Source organism: Lissotriton helveticus, chromosome 9 (genome assembly GCF_964261635.1).
Source record: "Lissotriton helveticus chromosome 9, aLisHel1.1, whole genome shotgun sequence".
NCBI lineage: Eukaryota > Metazoa > Chordata > Amphibia > Caudata > Salamandridae > Lissotriton > Lissotriton helveticus.
This window is the reverse complement of record NC_136070.1, coordinates 689,692,295-689,711,265: the sequence shown is the minus strand read 5'-3', so window position 1 is coordinate 689,711,265 and position 18,971 is coordinate 689,692,295. Positions and strand designations below refer to the sequence as shown.

The window sequence follows — 18,971 nt, the reverse complement described above, 5'->3', positions numbered from 1 at the left end:
ACCCAGGGAGCGTCGTCCAGCAGTTCCAGGAAAGACTCGAAACGTACAGGCAGGACTTCCCCCACGCAGACAGCACGGTCGGAGCGGCGCAAACCCTCCAAAACCCAAGAGAAAGAGGACCAAATGGAGGCCGTCACCATGGTGGGCACCTTCAGAGACGAGCAAGAAACAATTAACACGGACACGGATGACAGTACACTGCACTCGGACTCGGAACATAGCATGGTCCTGTTCCTGACCGCAACGCCGAGAGCAGCGGATGAACTACTGGACAACGGACAGGAGTAACTGTCCAATATGATGTGACCTGTAGCCCTACGGCCTACCGATATCCTTTGTCTGTGGCCTAACTGTTGATACGATATGTAGGGTGGGGGGGAGGGACCCCAGGGAGGCGGGGAGGTGATTCTTCTGGAATACATGGCTGTTGGGTCTAGGCTAAAATATTGCGTATCTCTCACAAGACGGTTGCAGTCTGTAGACCTACCAAATATAGACTTCCCAAGGGTGTTGTTGCCTACCGACAGGGAGGCCCCCCCAGAGGCCACATGGAATTTATACTTCAATAAAGACTTCCCTGACGGCACCGTTGAGCCGGCAGCACAGAAACGAACAACCACGTGGACTAGGTATATGCTCAGCCAACCCCCCAAAGGCGTATGCACCGAAGATTGGTTTGTTATGTTCTACGTTTTCTTGTTCGGCACAGCAGTGTTCCCAAGCTGCGCCAAAAGAGTTCAAGTTTGGGGTGGGAAGAAGTACGTCTCCTGGCTATTTTTTTTTTTTTTTTTTTTTTTTTTTTAAAACCTTTATTGTGCATGAAAAAGACAACAAATACGGGCCTACAACCATCAGGCCGGCCACAAGACTTTAAGCACAAGTGTGAGCAATGCGGCTCCTCAGCGGCATCAGGCAAGATAGCAGCAATTAGTAGCAGTTACACTGAATGGAGTCATGTCGCCGAGGAGAAGGAGCATGGAAGGTTAAATTTTAAAGGTTTTGATCGAAATATAACTCAATAAAGAATAGAAACAAGAAGAACTGAGTCCGGACATTAGCTTCACGACATGAGCAGGCAGCATCAATAAGAACAACATTAGTAAGAACACCCCGTCAATACGGCAGTACCATACAAAACAACAGGAGCTGCAGTCCGCATTCACGTACCACCCTCAGCGCCACCCACTCCCCACTAACCCCTATTGCAGACCCAGAACAGAAACCAGAACAAGAAAGCGCAGAAATTAGAAAAATAAGGCCCATAGAAACTAAAAAGGGAAAAATAAATCTACCCCCCCACCCTACAACAATCCGGAGGCTACGGCCTACCCCCCCCCCCGGCAAAGTGCCTGTCGCCCAGTAAAGAAACCCGAAATACAGACCAAGAATAGAAGAGAAAGAAAAGAAAGAAAATAAAGATTTTCACTCTTGAAGTATCGGGAGGAAGAAAAGAACAAGCTATTCTACCACTCCCAAAAGAGAAAGGAAACAAAAGAAGGTGGGGAGGAGCCCACTTAACTTCAGAGCGCCCGGGACCCTCGGCCATCCACAGCTGCCACACACCAAAAATCTCCTACTACGAAAGCAGCAGTGCTATAATAAATTGCAACAGTAACATAGATGGAAAAAGTCATTTCGCGATGTGTGCTCACAGCATAAACGAAACAGTTCCAATCCCTGTCCAGCCCACCCGGGAAGCCATAGCTTTATGAATCAGCCTAACCCTGGCCAGATCGCGGGTGCAAGACAAAGCCAGCTCTTATATGTAAAAAGCAGTCACACGCAGCACCCCGGGCCCGTACAGAACCGCCTCCCCATCGACAAGAAACACAACAGAATTTAGTAATCGCAATCTCAAATGGGGAAAAGCTGCACATGCAACACAGTCAGCATAGTAAAATACAGTACAGTCCGGGTCTCCGCCAGCCGGTCAAGCAAAGCCGAGGCGAGAAGCACCTTCAACCCTGGCCAGAACGATGAAACCTCTCCAAGCATGACCATCGCCACGGATACAGTGCAGGCAGAACAAAGGAGCAAGATGGCCACTCTCGACATGGAAGGAATAGAAGAGAAGAAGACGAATGTCCCCAGTCACCAACAAATTCAGCGGCCAAAATGACGAACCCCCCCTGCCATGCAGGATGACACTCACTCCAACCAAGTAGAAAGGAGGCTCCGGAGGCAAAACCCTCGAAGGGGGCAAACGACTGGGGGGGCGATAAGCGGAGCTCTGATAGCAGTTGTTCTGGCAGAGTCACAGTTCCCGGAGCAAGGGGAGACTTTGTAGCAGTACGCACATGCCGCAACATTGTATCCATTGTAGGAATGTCCGTAGGCAGCAGGGAGACAGGCAACCTCGGACGCTGTATGGAAAACGTAGCTTCCTCGATCTGCCCCCCCAGCTCTTGAGCATTGCGCCGCCATGTTGCCCATAAGTCTGCAAGGGCATCCAGGATATCACCATAGGTCAGGTCACTCTGTAGCACCAGCCGATCCGCTCTGCACAGTGACGCATTCGGTTCAGCCTCCGGCTCAAGTGCAGGCAGGTCCGCACAAACTGGGGATAGGGGAGCAGCCCTCTGTCCATGCTGGAAGGCAGGCGCCATTACCATCTCGTCCGCGAGTCCACACCGGAGGGAGGGGGGCGGCTCCGTTGTCAAAGAACCATCGTTCAAACACGGAAGGGCACGAGGCTATCAGTACAGGGGGCTGTGCACAGTGAGAGCCCCCTCGCCTCCCGTGGGTACGGGCAGTCCACAACTGAAAGGACGCCGCAAGATGGAGTCCGCCTAAGTTAGGAGCAGCGTAGAAGTGGAAAGCACAGTACGAAGGGCTCCAGTCTCCCAAGCACACACCCCTGAACCAACGGGAGTCGCACTACAAAGGACAGGATAAACTCCGTCTATTCACCGCAATCGGCACGCAGTCCCAAACACCGGTACCTCCACAGCCCGTCCCACCGGTCACGAGCAGCAGTGTCCAGCGGCGGCAATCGGCACAGGGTTCATGGGCAGCCCCGGTGATCGGCGAGTTCCATGAGTTTTCATCCAAAACGGCCGGCGGAGATCTCAAATGAACGCGAATGTCATCAGCGCGTTCGTGTCCTCATCTTAGCACGGTGTAGGCAAGGATAGATTCCAGGATATCAATGTGAAGTGAGGCGGCTTGGGGAGCCGGGCGCTCACACGTCCGTCCCGTCCGCCATCTTGGCTCCTCCCCCTCCTGGCTATTGTTGATATTACATGCACTACAGGAAATGGCACTGTTTACCATGGCACTTAAATCCGAGTATGGCTGACACTATGGGGAAGTACAGGCTGGCAACCTGGAACGTACGGGGACTTGGAGCTATACAGAAGAGGCATAGAATACACGCATTTTTACTCCGCCACCATGCCCAAATAGCGTTCCTGCAAGAATCCCACTTAACACTATCCGAGGCACACACACTACGGAGGAAATGGAGGGGAACTGTATTTTCTACGTCCTACTCTGCCTTTTCCAGAGGAGCTACCATTTGGGTGCGACACGGTACTCCCTTTGTGGAACTGGAGAGAAAGGTTGACGATCAAGGGAGATATATACTGGTGAAAGGTACACTGGATGGTACACTGCTGGTTCTGGGCAGCATCTATGCCCCGAACTTCGAACAAGATACCTTCCTTGCAAAAGTAGGCCGGGCATTAGCTGATTGGGTGGGCATCCCCTGGGTCCTGGGAGGGGACTGGAATTTGGTCCTAGACATAGATTTGGATAGGTCGCATCCCCCCCTCCAGACGACTGGTATACACAGACTGACAGAATCTTTCAGGACCTGGCTACAGGGATGGGGACTGACGGACGTGTGGCGAGTACTGCATCCAACACATAAAGAATACTCTTATTACTCCCCGGTACATGCCCTACATACTCGATTAGACAGGTTCCTGTGTACCAACTCTCTGCTGTCCAAATGTGCGTCCTCGGAATATCTGGCTAAAACCTTCTCCGACCATAGACCGCTGACACTTGATCTGCAGTGGGGGAGGGTACCGTCCCCGGTGCCCACCTGGAGGCTTAACCCAGTACTGCTGGAAGATGGTCCCTTCCGAGCATCCCTGTCGGATACATTGGACAATTACTTTCGAGAAAACTGGGACTCTGCGACTTCTAACTTAACAGTATGGGATGCCATGAAGGTTGTGATAAGAGGGGTTGCCATAGGACAGTTGGTGGATGCTAGGCAGGAAATTCACAAGAAGGTTTGCGAGGTTGAGGACCGCTTGAAGAACTTAGAGGCGGCGGTGAGCGTAGAACCTGGGCGAAGAGAGGAACTGCAAACCAGCAATATAGAGCACGCAGAGTTGCTGGAAACATTGCGAGTTATTGTTCATAAGGACTACTTAAGACGCCAGCAGGCCGAATCGGACAGATCGGGAGCTCTACTAGCTCACCTGGTACGGGATAGTCTCAAAGCTCCAGTGATTACACAAATTAGGAATAGGGCGGGGAGGGTGGTGTCTACACAGTCCGCCATTAACGATGCCTTTCGGGACCATCTGAGAATGCTATACGCCCCCCCACGGAGGACGTGGACGGGATGTTAGAATTCCTGAGGGATCTACCTTTCCCAGTCCTGACTCGGGATGAGCAGGCGGAGATGGACGGACCCATCACGCAGCAGGAAATCCGAATAGCCATCCGATCCCTGAATCGGGGTAAGACTCCCGGCATGGACGGGTTACCTATAGAATTGTACCAGGCCTACTCTACAACTCTGGTACCCATTTTGGAGAATATCTATAAGACGTCCAACGAGTCCGGCCACCTACCTGTCTCGACAATGCAGGCCTCAGTCATATCCATACCAAAACCTGGTAGGGACACCCTCGACCTGACTAATTATAGGCCCCTCTCAATGCTCTCCACAGAATACAAAATACTTAGTAAAGCCATAGCCCTACGGATACAAGCCCACCTCCCTGTCCTAATACATCCGGACCAATGCGGCTTTCTCCAGGGAGGTGCACTTCCCAGAACACAAGGTTATTATTACACAAGTCAATTACAATGGTTATCACGCTGGGTGGCGGGTAGGGACCTACACGAAATTGACATCACACAGGACCGGTTGGCACGCGGAGAGCTGCATTCCCTCCTATTGCCCAGGGCCAAGACCCCCCGGGACTGCCAGCCTCTTCTGCGCACTGCCCTGATGTGCTGGCATAAAGCACTGGCGTACACGTCGGGGGCCCAACCTTATGCAGACAATATCCCCCTGTTGGGGTTCCCAACACCGCAGGGGCGTCTGATGCAACGCAGGCTACAAACTTGGACGGAGGCGGGAGTTGACAGAGTGGGCGACCTGTTTGGAGATGACACATTGCTAGATCACGCTTCTTTTGTACAATCCATGGGGCTCCCCCACGATTATACTTTCTACACGCCACAGTGACGCACTATGTATGGCATACATGGGCCCCGCAACGCAACTAACCTACGCAACATGAACTAGTGCACCTCTTCCACGACATGGGGACCGGGGGACACTTGGTGCGATGGCTATACACTGGGATTAGAGTACATGCTGCTATGCCTCTTCACACACTCAGAGACACCTGGACCCTAGACACGGGAGAGGCTATGCTGGATGGGGCCTGGAAAATTGTCCTTGAGCATCCCAGAAGGGTGTCCAGGAATGTCAAGTTCAAATTTATACAGGCTATGGTGCTACATAGGGCATATCTTACCCCGCAAAGGTTACATAGGATATTCCCTGCTTCTTCCCACTGCTGTCCCCGGTGTCAGGCGGATGAGGCCGGCCTTCTCCACATGATGTGGTCGTGTCCACGCCTACGTAGTTACTGGGAGATGGTCTGCCATGTACTACATACTGTCACAGCCATGCAGATACCGGAGGGGGCGCTGCCTTGTCTGATAGGGCACAGGAAATAACCCAAGAAGCATAAAGCCCACTTAAAGCTCTTAGACTTGGCACTGCTGTTAGCAGTTAGAGTTTTAACTATGAGGTGTAAGTCTGCCAGGCCTCTGGCTGTAGAGACGTGGCGATCTGATCTACTAAAGTGGGGCAGGGCGGAGGGTGTAGTTCTGCGTAGAGAAGAGGAGAAGTGGCTACAGAAATATCCGATTGCGCAGGATTGGGAGCGGATGCTGCTGGAGATAGAGGAAATAGACCTGACGCCCTCACAGGCGGATACTTCATAACTGAAAATGATGGGGGAGGGGTGGTGGGAACGAGGGAGGGGGAATTGTCCAAGGTGCGCACAGGTTGGCCAGAGGACTGTGAGTATACTGATCTAGGTGTGATTGTTTTCCCGGGAGTTCATGCCAGCGGTTATGGTGCCCAATGAGTGGAGACGCTAGGAGACGTACGGGGTGGGGTGGGAGTTGGGCGGGATGGGACTGGCTATGACTTGATTATATGGGACCAATGCTACATAAACGCTGATGTAACACACGGAACTGCATGGAAAGACCACGATAGGATTGCTTAATGTATAAATCTTGATTTGCTTATGGAGTTTGCGACGCTTTGCGTTGGTGAAGTTACGAGCGAGATAACATGTCAGTCGATTGAAGTTTATTAGGGGGAAAATAGGAAAAGACTATGTGGATAATAATGCATAACTGTACAATGTGATATCTGATGCAGTCACGAATAAAGAGTTTTTAAAAAAAAATCCTTGTCTTTGCACCCTTGCTACTGTGAATACCTGCTTGGTCTAAGCCAAAAGTACTCTGTATTCGCTTGATCATAAATGTAATCTTACAGAAGTATCATGCAGCAAATATCCTGTGGTCAGGCTCGTACATGGAAAACCTGCAGCTCACTCCAGGTCATTAAGGACACTGTCTCAATTCCTGAACTTCCACTGACAAATCATTGTTTTCAGGTTTGTTCGTCAATTTCAGTGGAAGTAAAAGCAGACTACAACGCCCAGAATGCGGTTATGACACAAAGGTCCAGGGCTGGAAACAGTATCTAGAATGAACCGGAGGGAGGTTGTCATTCTAATGTGGCTTTTCATTCAATCCAATTTCAGGATAGGCTGTGCATTAAAGAACGGCTTCTTGATCAAGAAGAAATGATTGAAATTTACGGTGAGAGCATACTTTTCCACTGAAAAATGCCCTAGATGCAAGAATACTTTTTTGAAAGTGACTAAAACCTCACAACAAATTGCACTTACCTGATTCAGGGTGTTATTCCAGGGGTGGGGGATTCCTATTGCGCCACGGCCCAGGCGTGTTGGCTTGGCTGGAGGACTAGAAGTAATTTCTATTTTGTCTTAAGGACAAATAGGCAATACAATTCGGTAACAAGTGGCAGAAAGTTGGAGTCTTTGTCGAACTGGACCATTACTCTGCAGCAATCTTTGTGAGGAGCTTACCTTTACGAGTTGATTGGAAGAGAAGCCTTGAACAGAAAGTGTCAGCTCCACGAAAACGCATTTAAACATGTTCACCTTATTTACAGTGTCCTAATTAGAAGGGCCAGTCGTGTGAAAATGTACATTGAAGCGGCCTAAACCAGAAAACTGTACACACCCGCAGGAATACATGTGAAAGATTTCAGTGCAGCTTGCCAAATTAGGTTTATTAAGTTGGTGGTCAGGCCATTCCAAAGAATAGAGTGTATGGAACTTGACCCTTCAACCTTTCCCAAATTTCCTTTTTTGTAGCTGCATTTGTATGAATGAATAATAAATATATTACCTCATGCACAGCCCTTCATTACACCCAGGTCCCTTATGTCCTCGTCCCATTCATTAACTAATTGGAGATAACCATCTCCCGACAGAAAAAAAGAGCAGAGGCATGCTGGGACCCTAATACTGCCCCTCCCACCGGGAGTACATAAGCAGTACTTACCCAGCATCCCGTCTGTTCTTCTTTTCTGTCTTCGACAGAATGGACTGTTGGTATGCTGTTGATGTTGCTGCCCCTGCTCCTGCTGGGCTGGGGTGGCGTGCAGGTTCTTCTCTGCTCCCCCTGCCTGGCTGCCTGGCTTCGCGGGCAGGGGTGCTGTTTCCTGGTGTGTCTGCCTTCCGGCCTGCCTGGCTTGCTGGGAGGCATGGCTTCTTCCTGGCCGGTGTTCCAAGGATTCTTACCGGCCCTTTGCGGCCGGTGCGCCGCATGGTCTGGGCACTGAAACGGCTAAGTCTGTGCAATATCTCCATGTGGCTGTACCTCGTGCACGCTGGTGAACTTGAAGTGCTAGGGGCGGGGAAGCTTTATTAGGCTTGCTTCGCTTGTCTCTGTGCTGCACTTTCATTCAGCTTTTATGTGGGAGCTATCCTGCCTTGCTGCTTGGTGGCTGGTTTCTTTTTTCGCTGGCCTTTTGGGTTGGCGTTTGGCTTCGGCTTATGTTGCTCCCCTCTGCCGGCTTTGCTGGGTCCTGTATGGGCTGCTGTCCCCCTTCTTCTCGGTTTGCGGGCTCCTCTTCCTTGCGCTGCTCCTGGCGTTCGCTGCCTGGTTCGGTGCGCCTTTGGTTGGATCTGGGCTTCTCTGTTCTGCTGGTTGCCGGGTCTCTGGCTCCCCCCCCCCTTGTGGTGTGTGGTTGGGGAGTCCAGGGATTTCCCTGGCGCTCTCCTGCCATGATCTGCGTGGTGGATGTGTTTATGTTACCCCCGCGGGCCTTCTTCCTTGGGTCACTGCCTTCGGGTGGGGGCCTTGCTCCTGGCCTTGCGTGCTTTTGCATTTTGTCCCGGGCCTTGTTGGGGGTTTCTCCTCTCTGTTGGGCTTGTTTGCTGCTTCTCTGGGATGTTGGCATTCTCCCTTCTTTTTGGTGGCCTGCCTCTGGTTGACGTCGGTTCCTGTCGCTCCTGTGGTTCGCTGGTTCCTTTTTTTCGCTGGCTCTGTCTGTGCTTGCTCCTGGGGTTCCCTGTGTTGTTGGGTTCTTCCTGCCTGCTTGCTTCCGACTTGCCCGCTGCTGCTCTTGTGTTGGGGTCGCCTCTCGCTTCCTCGGCCGCGGCCTGTTGGGGTTGCACTTCTCTTTCCCCCTTCTTCTGGTTCCTTTGCAGCTCCCGACCCCCGGTTGGTGGTGGGTCGGTGTTTTGGCTCGGGGTCCTGTTGTCTCCCCTGGGTTCCTGTCTGCCTGCGGTGGGTTTTCCCCGCTTTTCTTTCTGTTCCTATGCACCTTGTTCTTGGGGTGTCTCCTGGGTGGCTGTCGTGGCCTGGCATTGGTTGTGCTGCTTCTGCCCCTTTTTCCCGGGTGGCCTTTCCTCCGCTGCGGGCTGCCTGTTGTGTTGTGGCCTGTGCTCCGCTTGCGGTGCGCCTCCGCTTCCTGGCTTCGGCTTGAGGGTTTGGTCGGCGAGGGCTTCTGGTTCCTGGAATTTTTAGTTTTTTTCTCTCCTGTCCCTTGGGGGGTGCCTGGTCCCTGTTTGGATTTTGGGTGTCCTTCCTGGTGCTCTCGGGGGCGTTCTGCCTGCGCCTGGGTGGTTGGTGCTACCTTGGCTGAGGCTGTTCTGTTCTCCCTTGCTTCGGTGGCCTGTGCCTTTGGGTGTTACCCCGGGGCCTTTTTTGGTCTTAGTTGCTTCTGGGGTCTGGCTGCTTCTGTTCCTTACTCCTGCGCTGTGCTTGCCTTTTGGCTTGCTTTGGGTGTTTTCCTGCCTGCTCCTCCTGGTACTGCCTGGGTTACTGCCTGGTTTGTTCCTGATTGGGGGCCTCCTGTGAGTATGGCTTCTCTGTCGGGGGTTGTTGGGAGCCTGCTCTTCTTGTCGTGCTGCTTTCCTCCCCTCGGGTTGTCTTTCCGGTGGTGTTTTACTTTTGGGTCCTGGTGTTCCTGCCACTGCTGTTTGGGCCTGGCTGTCTTTTGCTGTTGCCGCGCCCTTGGCGGGGCTCCTGTTTTTCCCCTCTCCGGGTCTCCTGTTCTCCTGGTTGGTGGCCTGGGGCCGTGCTGCCTTTCTGCGCTGGCTGGGTGTCTGCTGGGGCTTTCTGCTCTTGCATGTTGGTCTTCTTTTGGGCTCTGCGTCCTTGCCTGGGCTCTCTTTGTGTCCTGGCGGGGCGCTCTGCTGTTGTGTCCACACCCTGGGGGTTCCTTCAGGGCCTTTTTCCTGCTGGCGGTTCTTGGCGGTCTTCTTTCGCCTGTGTTGGGGCCTTTCTAGGGTCCTTTGGCTCCGGTGGTCTGCGGGCTTCCTGCTTGTTCTGGTTGTCCTCGGGCTGTGCCTCCTGGGCTTCCTGTCTGTTTGCCCGGCTCGGAGGGTGCTCTGCTGTGCGTTTCCTGGTTTTGGTGTCCTGGTTCGCATCTGCCTCCCTTGTTTCTCCGGCCTTGGTTCCCGTTGTTGTGCTGTTGGGTGCCCTCCCCCCCTCTCTCCGGGTGGGGTGTGGTTCCGTGGTGCTCTTGCCTCGGTGGGGTTCTCCCTCCTGGCTGCGGGTTGTCTGGGGTCTTCTGCTTGTTGGCCCTCTGCTTCTCTGCTTCCTCTGGCTTCCGCTTTGGCGTTTTTCTCTGTTCTTTTCCGCCTTCTGTGTGGTTCGGCGGTGGTGTGCTTGGGGTTCCCGGTTCCTTCCTTCCCTTTTGCTGTGCCGTGTGCGCTGTGTGGGCTTGTTCCTGGGTTTTGGTTGGGCCTGCGGGCCCTCCTGCGTGATCCGGTTGCTTGGCTCTGGTCCTGGCTTCCTGATTCCGTTGGCATTTGTTGCCCAGGTTTCTGCTGGTTTCTGAGCTCCTCTCTGGCCTTGGGGGTGTCGGGCCTTGTGGGTTTTTGGTCTGGGTGCTGTGCGCTCTGTGGCTGTTTTTTGTCTGCTGCTGCCCGTGCTGCTTGCGTGGCCTGGGTGTGGGGTACCTGTGCGGTCCTCTGCCATGTTGACACCTGCTTTTCTTCTGCCCTCTGTGCCTGGTGTGGGGGGCTGCTAGTTGCTCCCCGGTTGCTCTGACCTCCGGTCCTGCTGGTTTCCCTTCCTTTTGGGGTTGGGGATTTTCTTGGGGCTGTGGCCGGTGGCTCTGTCTTCGCCCTGGTTGGGCTTGTTCGTTTTCCGGTCTTGTTGTCATGAGTGATGTCACTGACCATGTCATGAGTGCTGTAATATATGACGTCATCAGCAATGCATTGCGGGCGCGCGAGTTATAGTTAGTTTAACTAACTATAACGGGGGAATTTCAGTGGTTTTGTATGAGTGAAATGTCCAGCTAATTATAACATGTGTGAAACCTATGGTTTTTTCAGTGAATTTTTTAAGGTTTTTTTAAATGCTAATTCCTAACTATAACGTTGCTGAAACCTATGGTTTTTTAAGTGAATTTCAAAGGTTTTGTAGATGATAATTTTTTATTGTATTAATTGTTATTTTTTTTATACTGATTGTTTTAAACTATTTATTTTTAGATATTTTATTTTTTAAATTACATTACATATTTTTAATATAAATTGAAACAAATATTTGCAAAAATATTGAAATTGTAATATTTTTTAATTGTTATATATTTTTAATTTATATATATTTTATATAGCAGGCAATGTTATCCTATGGAAGGAAATTCAAGTTACTGGTAAGTACGGTTAAAATTACTTTTCAGGAACAGTAGTGACCTGAAAGATGCATCACTGAGGTCTCTCCTGATAACAGGTGAGTAAATCGGAATTCGTAGTTCGGCTGATTTTTGAGGAATTTTTTTAAATTCCAAAACTCCACATTTAGACGAATTTCCAAGTGAAACCAGTCAATGTTAGCCTATGGAAAGAATTCAAGTTGCTGTAAGTATGGTTAGAATTACAATTCAGGATCAGTAGTGGGCTTATAGATGCAGCACTGACGTCTCTCCTGATAACAGGTGAGTAAATCGGAATTCGTAGTTCGGCTGATTTTTGAGGAATTTTTTAAAGTTCCAAAACTCCACACTTAGAAAAATTTCCAAGTGAAACCAGTCAATGTTAGCCTATGGAAGGAAATTCAAGTTACTGTAAGTATGGTTAGAATTACGTTTCAGGATCAGTAGTGGGCTGAAAGATGCAGCACTGAGTTCTCTCCTGATAACAGGTGAGTAAATCGGAATTCATAGTTCGGCTGATTTTAGAGGAAAATTTAGCTCAATAGTGAAGGAAGGGGGCGGGGCCTGAGGTGACGTGTGCAAACACGCCCTGTGGCGCGTTTTAGGTTGGGGAATTAATTCCGCTTCAATCCTGAGGTCCCCTGTGAGCCAACTAGCCCACCAGGTACCTCCAGTATGCGCCAGGGAGCTGTGTTGCAGAGAGGTGCTCAGAGGGCACGCCCCCTTTTTACAACACTCTGCAACGCAACTCGGTGGCGCTTACTGAAGATACCTGTTGGACTAGTTGGCCCCTAGGGGACCTCTGGATTGAAGAGGAATTAATTCCTCAACTTAAAACGCGCCACAGGGCATGTTTGCACATATATCACCTCAAGCCCCGCCCCCTACCTTCACCACTGTGCAAACACGCCAGTAGTGCGTTCTAAGTTGGGGGATTAAGTCCCCTTGCATACTGGGGGTCCATGGGTCCAACTAGCCCACCAGGAACCTCCAGTATGCACCAGGGGGCTGCGTTGCAGAGAGGTGTAAAAAGGGGCGTGGTCTCATTACACCTCTCTGCAACGCAGCTCCCTGGCGCATACTGGAGGTACCAGGTGGGCTAGTTGGCCCACAGGGGACCTGTTGCGGTGATGCTGTTCACAGGACTTGTTGATTCAGTGTCAGAACAAGTCCTGTGAACAGCATCACCGCAACAGGTCTGCTGTACTGGCCGTATCCATCGATGCCGCCAAAAACACTTTGAGCTCAGATACAGATACAATTTATCTACCTTCTATAACACTAAGGTGGTGAGTACACCATTCTTTCACTTAAGAGTCAATATATACTCTTATCACCTGGTCCTGACGAAAGCCTCTAGAGATGCCAGCAGGGCTGAAACATGTTGACCACTTTCACTAGTGCGAAAGGTTAGTAACTAGGCCTCAATACGCACTTCTTTGTTTTTAGCTTCCTATACCAGAATCCTCGGATTCAGTGTCAGAACAAGTCCTGTGAACAGCATCACCACAAAAGGTCTGCTGTACTGGCCGTATCCATCAATGCCGCCAAAAACACTTTGAACTCAGATACAGATACAACTTATCTACCTTCTATAACTTTAAGGTGGTGAGTACACCATTCTTTCACTTAAGAGTCAATATATACTCTTATCACCTGGTCCTGACGAAAGCCTCTAGAGATGCCAGGAGGCTGAAACATGTTGACCGCTTTCACTAGTGCGAAAGGCTAGTAACTAGGCCTTAATACACACTTCTTTGTTTTTAACTTCCTATACCAGAATTCGACAGAATAAAAACACTTGAGACTGGATATAAGGAATTTTATACCACACCCACTTGAGCACTAACACACCCTCTATTTTTATTCCTGGCCACTACTGTCATTCCAGTTGGTCTTCCTCCATGTGGAGGTCAGCATAACATACAAAGGAAAAGACCCAATGATAATGCTGTTGCGGCACTGAATGGTGGAGAACCAAGATATACCGCCTGACACTGTGTTCGCATATGAGGGTTTTTTACTATTATGATCCCGTGCACGTTACCATAGACCCTGGGAACACAGGACAAGTGGTTCATTCCCCCCCTACTTGATTTTTTGCTGTAGCCTTAGGAAGCTGAATGAACTACAACTTCTTCTTCCCCCCCAATGATTTTTCAGAGTGGGATGCTGGCATCAATGTGATGTCAGTGAAGACATAAGTGTTGTGAAAGATCTAAGCGGACCACAATGTGTTGCAAATGAGCCACGCCGATAGGGCATATAATGGCTGGAAAATAGTGTGTTTCCAGTGGTGGATTTTACAGCACATTGTCATAAAAATTATTAAAGCAATGCGTGGTAGAGTACTGCCTTTTACATAAAGGACATTTTCCATTGAAATTGCCTCTGGAAAGGGCCGTTACATTTGCATCAGTAATGCAGCTTTACTACTAAACCTATGTGGGATACAAACAATAACATGCTGAAATGGAGTGTCAGTGCATATTCATCGTTTGTGTATTACACAAGTAAAGTGGCTTTGCCTTGATTTTAAAATTCTTTGTTTCTATCGAATCTCATAATGACAAAAAACTCTACATGCCTCATTTGTTGGTTTCCAGCTGCTGATACATTTTGATGTTTCTGTAAAGCTCATTTACAAGTACTTACATTTTGTTGTTTTAGAAAATATTTGTCGTCCTGCAAACTTTTCTTTTATACTTCCTGTACTTCATCAAGATTTTCCCTTGGTTCATATTATAAGATCTCCTCAATGTGCAGTCTAGAAAGCAAAAGTAAATACCAATATTAAATAAGTAGCAATTTGTCAGAAAACATTGCATGATACTTCTCCTCTATATTCAAACTCACATTAAATGCCACAAGATAAAAACTGAATTTATAGGCCTTCTGAGCTCATTCCTCTTCTGAACTTCTGTATGGTTACTATGGTGCTGCAGCACTTCCAGCACTGCTACTTCCAGAGCCTCTGAGGCTGGTAAATTCCATCTTGATATCCATAATTACAACCGATAGACTGAAAGGTTTGTGAAAGGGCCATCCAATCATGCAGCATCCTGTCCTAGGTGGAGTCAAATTGGCAACACTTGAGGATGATTGAGCTACAACTTGTAGGAAAAAAGCAATGGCAAAGCCAATAGGTCTAATCTTTGGGACCTTTTTGCATTGCCACTTGTTTTTAGCTTTGCTGAACAAAATCCCAGATGCTATACAGTATAGCTAAAGCATGCAACGTAAAACAAAAAAGCTCAATGGGGCGGCCGTTGCGTAATTTTATAGGCACATTCGCCAAGCAGCACATGCCTACAAAATGATGTCATTGATTTTATTTACCTAAATAAGTCGCGGAAACGTGTTTTTTGTTTTTTAGACTGGTGGAACACTGGGGTGGGGTGGGGGGGACAGAAAACTGGGGAGAGGGGCAGCAACATGAAGCGTGTGAATAGATGGGGGAAACAAAATGGGGCTACAGGGAGGAGAAGCAATGGGCGAGAGACACGTAGGGATGGTTGGGGAACAGGAGCAACAGGTGAGAGGAAGGAGCAGGCGGGGGAAGCAACAGGAGACCAGAGTGGGGAGGAGAAGAAACAGCAAGAGAGCAACATTGGAGTGGGTAAGGGAGCAGAACAAGGGTGAGAAAGCACCCAGGAGTGCAAGATGGCGAATGCAACATGGAGGGGGGTAGGACAAAAACAAACGAGTGCTAGAGAACAACATGGGGAGTGGGGAAAGAGAAGTTTACGAGAAAAACTGGAAAACACATCCTCTGTCATGAAGTGCTTAATCCAAAAGAGAAAAGGCAGCGCTTGAAATCCAAGCAGTGGAAGCATAGAAGCTAGCCAATCAAAAGAGACGGTAAAGAGGCTATTTTCCAATGGAGAGATAAACATAAGATTGACAAGCAAGGACATGAACAAGATGCAGGCAAATGAGTGACAGAAAAGCCAACCAATGGAAATCAATAAGCAGGCTCCAAGACCCGTAGTGTGAGCTTAGTAAGGTCCCACTATGTCTCACAACAGACCGGTCTAGCAGGCTTCACCTAAAAGACTTAAGGTGTAAGAACTAATTAACACTGGAAAATAAGCATCAGTACCTTAAGTGTGATTCCATTTTATTTGAGTGATTCTACATAGTGTACGCTGAAGACTGGAGTGCCTCATGGCATTTAAATTGTATGCATCCTGGTCCCTAAGGAAACAGTGGGTGGAGAGTGAAGGAGTCTCTGAAATCTGCAAGGTGAACCATTTGTTTTCTGTTAGTACCCTTCGGAAAGAGGAAGCTTGCCCCTGTGAAGTCTAGGGCCAGGGCAGTGGAGCTCGATCTGCCTTAGCTGGAAGGGGTTCTCCCCTAGTGACAGCCCCAGCTGTATCGAGGAATTTGACCCTCATTGGAAGCCAGCCATGTGGTGGTAGTTACACGTTGACCCTGGTTGCCGAACAAGTAAGGATGAAAGTCTAAAAGTGGCTTTGGAGCACATTCATTGTTTCTGGTCAAGTGAAGGGCAGCTTAGAGAGGTTGACTGTTCTCAGGAGTTAGATTTCAGACTTCTGAATGTTTAGGCAAAGTAAGTTATGTTATGTTGCATCAAGGACTAGAAACCCATGGACAGTTACCTGACAGTGAATCTCGGTTTGCTCTTAAAGTCTGAACAGGAGGAGAGCGAGAGGAGGAGGGAAGCAGCGTATATTTTAACCCCTTACATGCAGTATTGTTCACAGATTTTATCCCACTAAACCAACATAACCCTTTCTGCTTGGATGTTACCTTTGCTGTAGCTTGGCGAGTGACCGGACCTGAATGAAAAGAGCTGTGTAATAATACAAAGAGCCTCTTCTTAGGGTCTTGACGGATGTTCTGAATTTCAAGGCAAGGAGATAGTTGGGTAACATTATTTGGCCATTACCTTTGGCCATAGTGTTCTCACAAGTCTTCTGAATGCGTCAGTCCCCTTTGTCCATATATAAAGGCGTTTTCAAATGTTGAGACTTGTGTGAAACTTTATTTCAAGGCTCTCCTGACTAAAGATAGGCATGTGTTATTTTAATTGTTTCATGAAGTTTTAAAGGATGCCTGAATGAGGTGTGTGTTGCAGGAGAAAAGATAGTGACTATGAGAGGAGGTGGTTCAAAGGCATTGCTGGAGCATCCATAAGGTGTTACTTGCAAAAAATAATCTGAAAACTGGTCATAAATTAACATGGCAAGATAAAAGCTGGAAACTCTGTAAGGATGAAAGCTAGGAAACGTATGTGGAACAAGGTCAAAGCTGGAGACCAGAAAAGACATGCAGTGCAGGAGCTCAGGCAAAGACTATAGAATATAGAATGTAAAGGGGCGCCGGCAAGGCTAGAGACCACATTACGTCTGTGGTGTGCGGATAAAGCTGTCATCAAGAGAAGGAATTGGGACTATATAAGAGGCATACACAGTACAATTTCTTTTTAGGTCTGGAGTTAGTCAAAATCTTTTGATTTTAGAGAAAAAATATTATATATACATACAAAATTTTCCAAAAGTGCCAAATTCGCCCATGTCGCTCTTTGTATACCCAGTAACGGCCACAGGTTTCACAGAAGTGAATATAAGAGACTCAGTTCCAGTCTCAAAGATACACCGAACCCAATGACCTCTTGAAGTAATCCATTAAATTCACATACATTTTTTGTGGTATTCCAAAATTGCAGCAGTAAAACATATCTATGTATTGCCACAAAACTAAGAAGACGATAAGATCTTTATATTACATAAAAATTCCATGAGTTCCATACCACCAAACTATGACCCTGCAAGTTACTAGGCAGTTTAAAAAAACAATGTGGCTATAGCCATCTATGTATAGATCAAAGTGCTAAGTGCAATTGGGTAGGCTGTAAAATAGACCTTTAACCAATAATACAAAACAGTATAAAATAAACTATTTGATAGGGCTTAAACAATGCCAAACAAAACATTTATTGTTCATGTAAAACAGTAAAAACAAAATATAAGCTTTTACATTGAATAATGTTTCATGAGAATTATAGCAGCAGTGATATAATCAAGTGTAGCTATACACATTTCAGGAGAGGCTAAAGATTGGATATATCCAAGGCCCTCTTAATGTGAGGAAAAGTGATTGTGCAGAAGGATAGGGCGTAAAAATCGAACCCTTAATGTAAGATACAATGTGAAAAACAAGCATTTACAATGCAATGGTCTCGGCATTATTAAAGGTAGAGCTATTGGCATTGCTCATGACATTTTTTTTGTTAAATCATAAATAAATGGCATTGTAATTTACATTGCCAATAGCTTAATCGTTAAATAAATGGCATTGTCTTTTACAATGTCAATAGCTTAATCGCTCGCAAATTCATGACCTATTGTATTTAAACCCACACAGTCACACACACAAAGCCACCCACACACACATACAGAGCCACCCACAGAGCCACAGACACACACACAGAGCCACACACACACAGAGCCCCACACACACAGAGCCCCACACACACACACAGAGCCACACACACACACACAAAGCCCTACACACAGAGCCCCCCCCACACACACAGAGCCCCCCACACACACAGAGCCCCACACATACACACACCCCCAGAGCCCCCCACACACACACAGAGCCCCCCACACACAACACACACACAGAGCCCCACACACACACACAGAGCCCCCCCCACAGAGCCCCCCCCCACACAGAGAGAGCCCCACACACACAGCCCCACACACACAGAGCCCCACACACACAGAGCCTCACACACACAGAGCCCCACACACACACATCCCCCCACACACACAGAGCCCCACACACACACACACAGAGCCCCACACACACAGAGCCCCACACACACACACACAGAGCCCCCCCCACACACACAGAGCCTCCACACACACAGAGCCCCCACACACAAAGAGCACCCACACCCAGAGCCACACACACACACACCCAGAGCCACACATACACCCAGAGCCACATACACACACTGGAGAGAAAGCACTGTGAGGGGGCAGGGAAGCAAGCACAGCGAGGGGGCAGGGGAGCAAGCACAGCCAGGGGGCAGGGGAGCAAGCACAGCCAGGGGGCAGGGGAGCAAGCACAGCCAGGAGATTTTTTTTTAAAATCATAAATAAATGGCATTGTAATTTACATTGCCAATAGCTTAATCATTAAATAAATGGCATTGTCATTTACAAGGCCAATAGCTTAATCGCTCGCAAATGCATGACCTATTGCATTTACACCCACACAGAGCCACACACACAAAGCCACCCACACACACATACAGAGCCACCCACACAGAGCCACAGAGACACACACAGAGCCACACACACACAGAGCCACACACACACACACACAGAGCCCCACACACAGAGCCCCACACACACACAGAGCGCCACACACACACAGAGCCCCACACACACACAGAGCCCCCCCACACACACACACACCCAGAGCCCCCCCACACACACACACACCCAGA

The 18,971-nt window shown here is 48.8% G+C and overlaps 1 protein-coding gene across 2 annotated transcripts in view; it reads right to left on the bottom strand.

Moving 5' to 3' along the window:
* Positions 1-18,971, bottom strand: part of CTSW (cathepsin W) — a 1,136,802-nt gene that overhangs the window by 751,376 nt on the left and 366,455 nt on the right. For both annotated transcript variants that reach the window (XM_078660783.1, XM_078660784.1), the window contains one exon: positions 14,141-14,252. The gene's annotated coding sequence lies outside the window, so the exon portion shown is untranslated. The remainder of the gene's footprint in view (positions 1-14,140; positions 14,253-18,971) is intronic.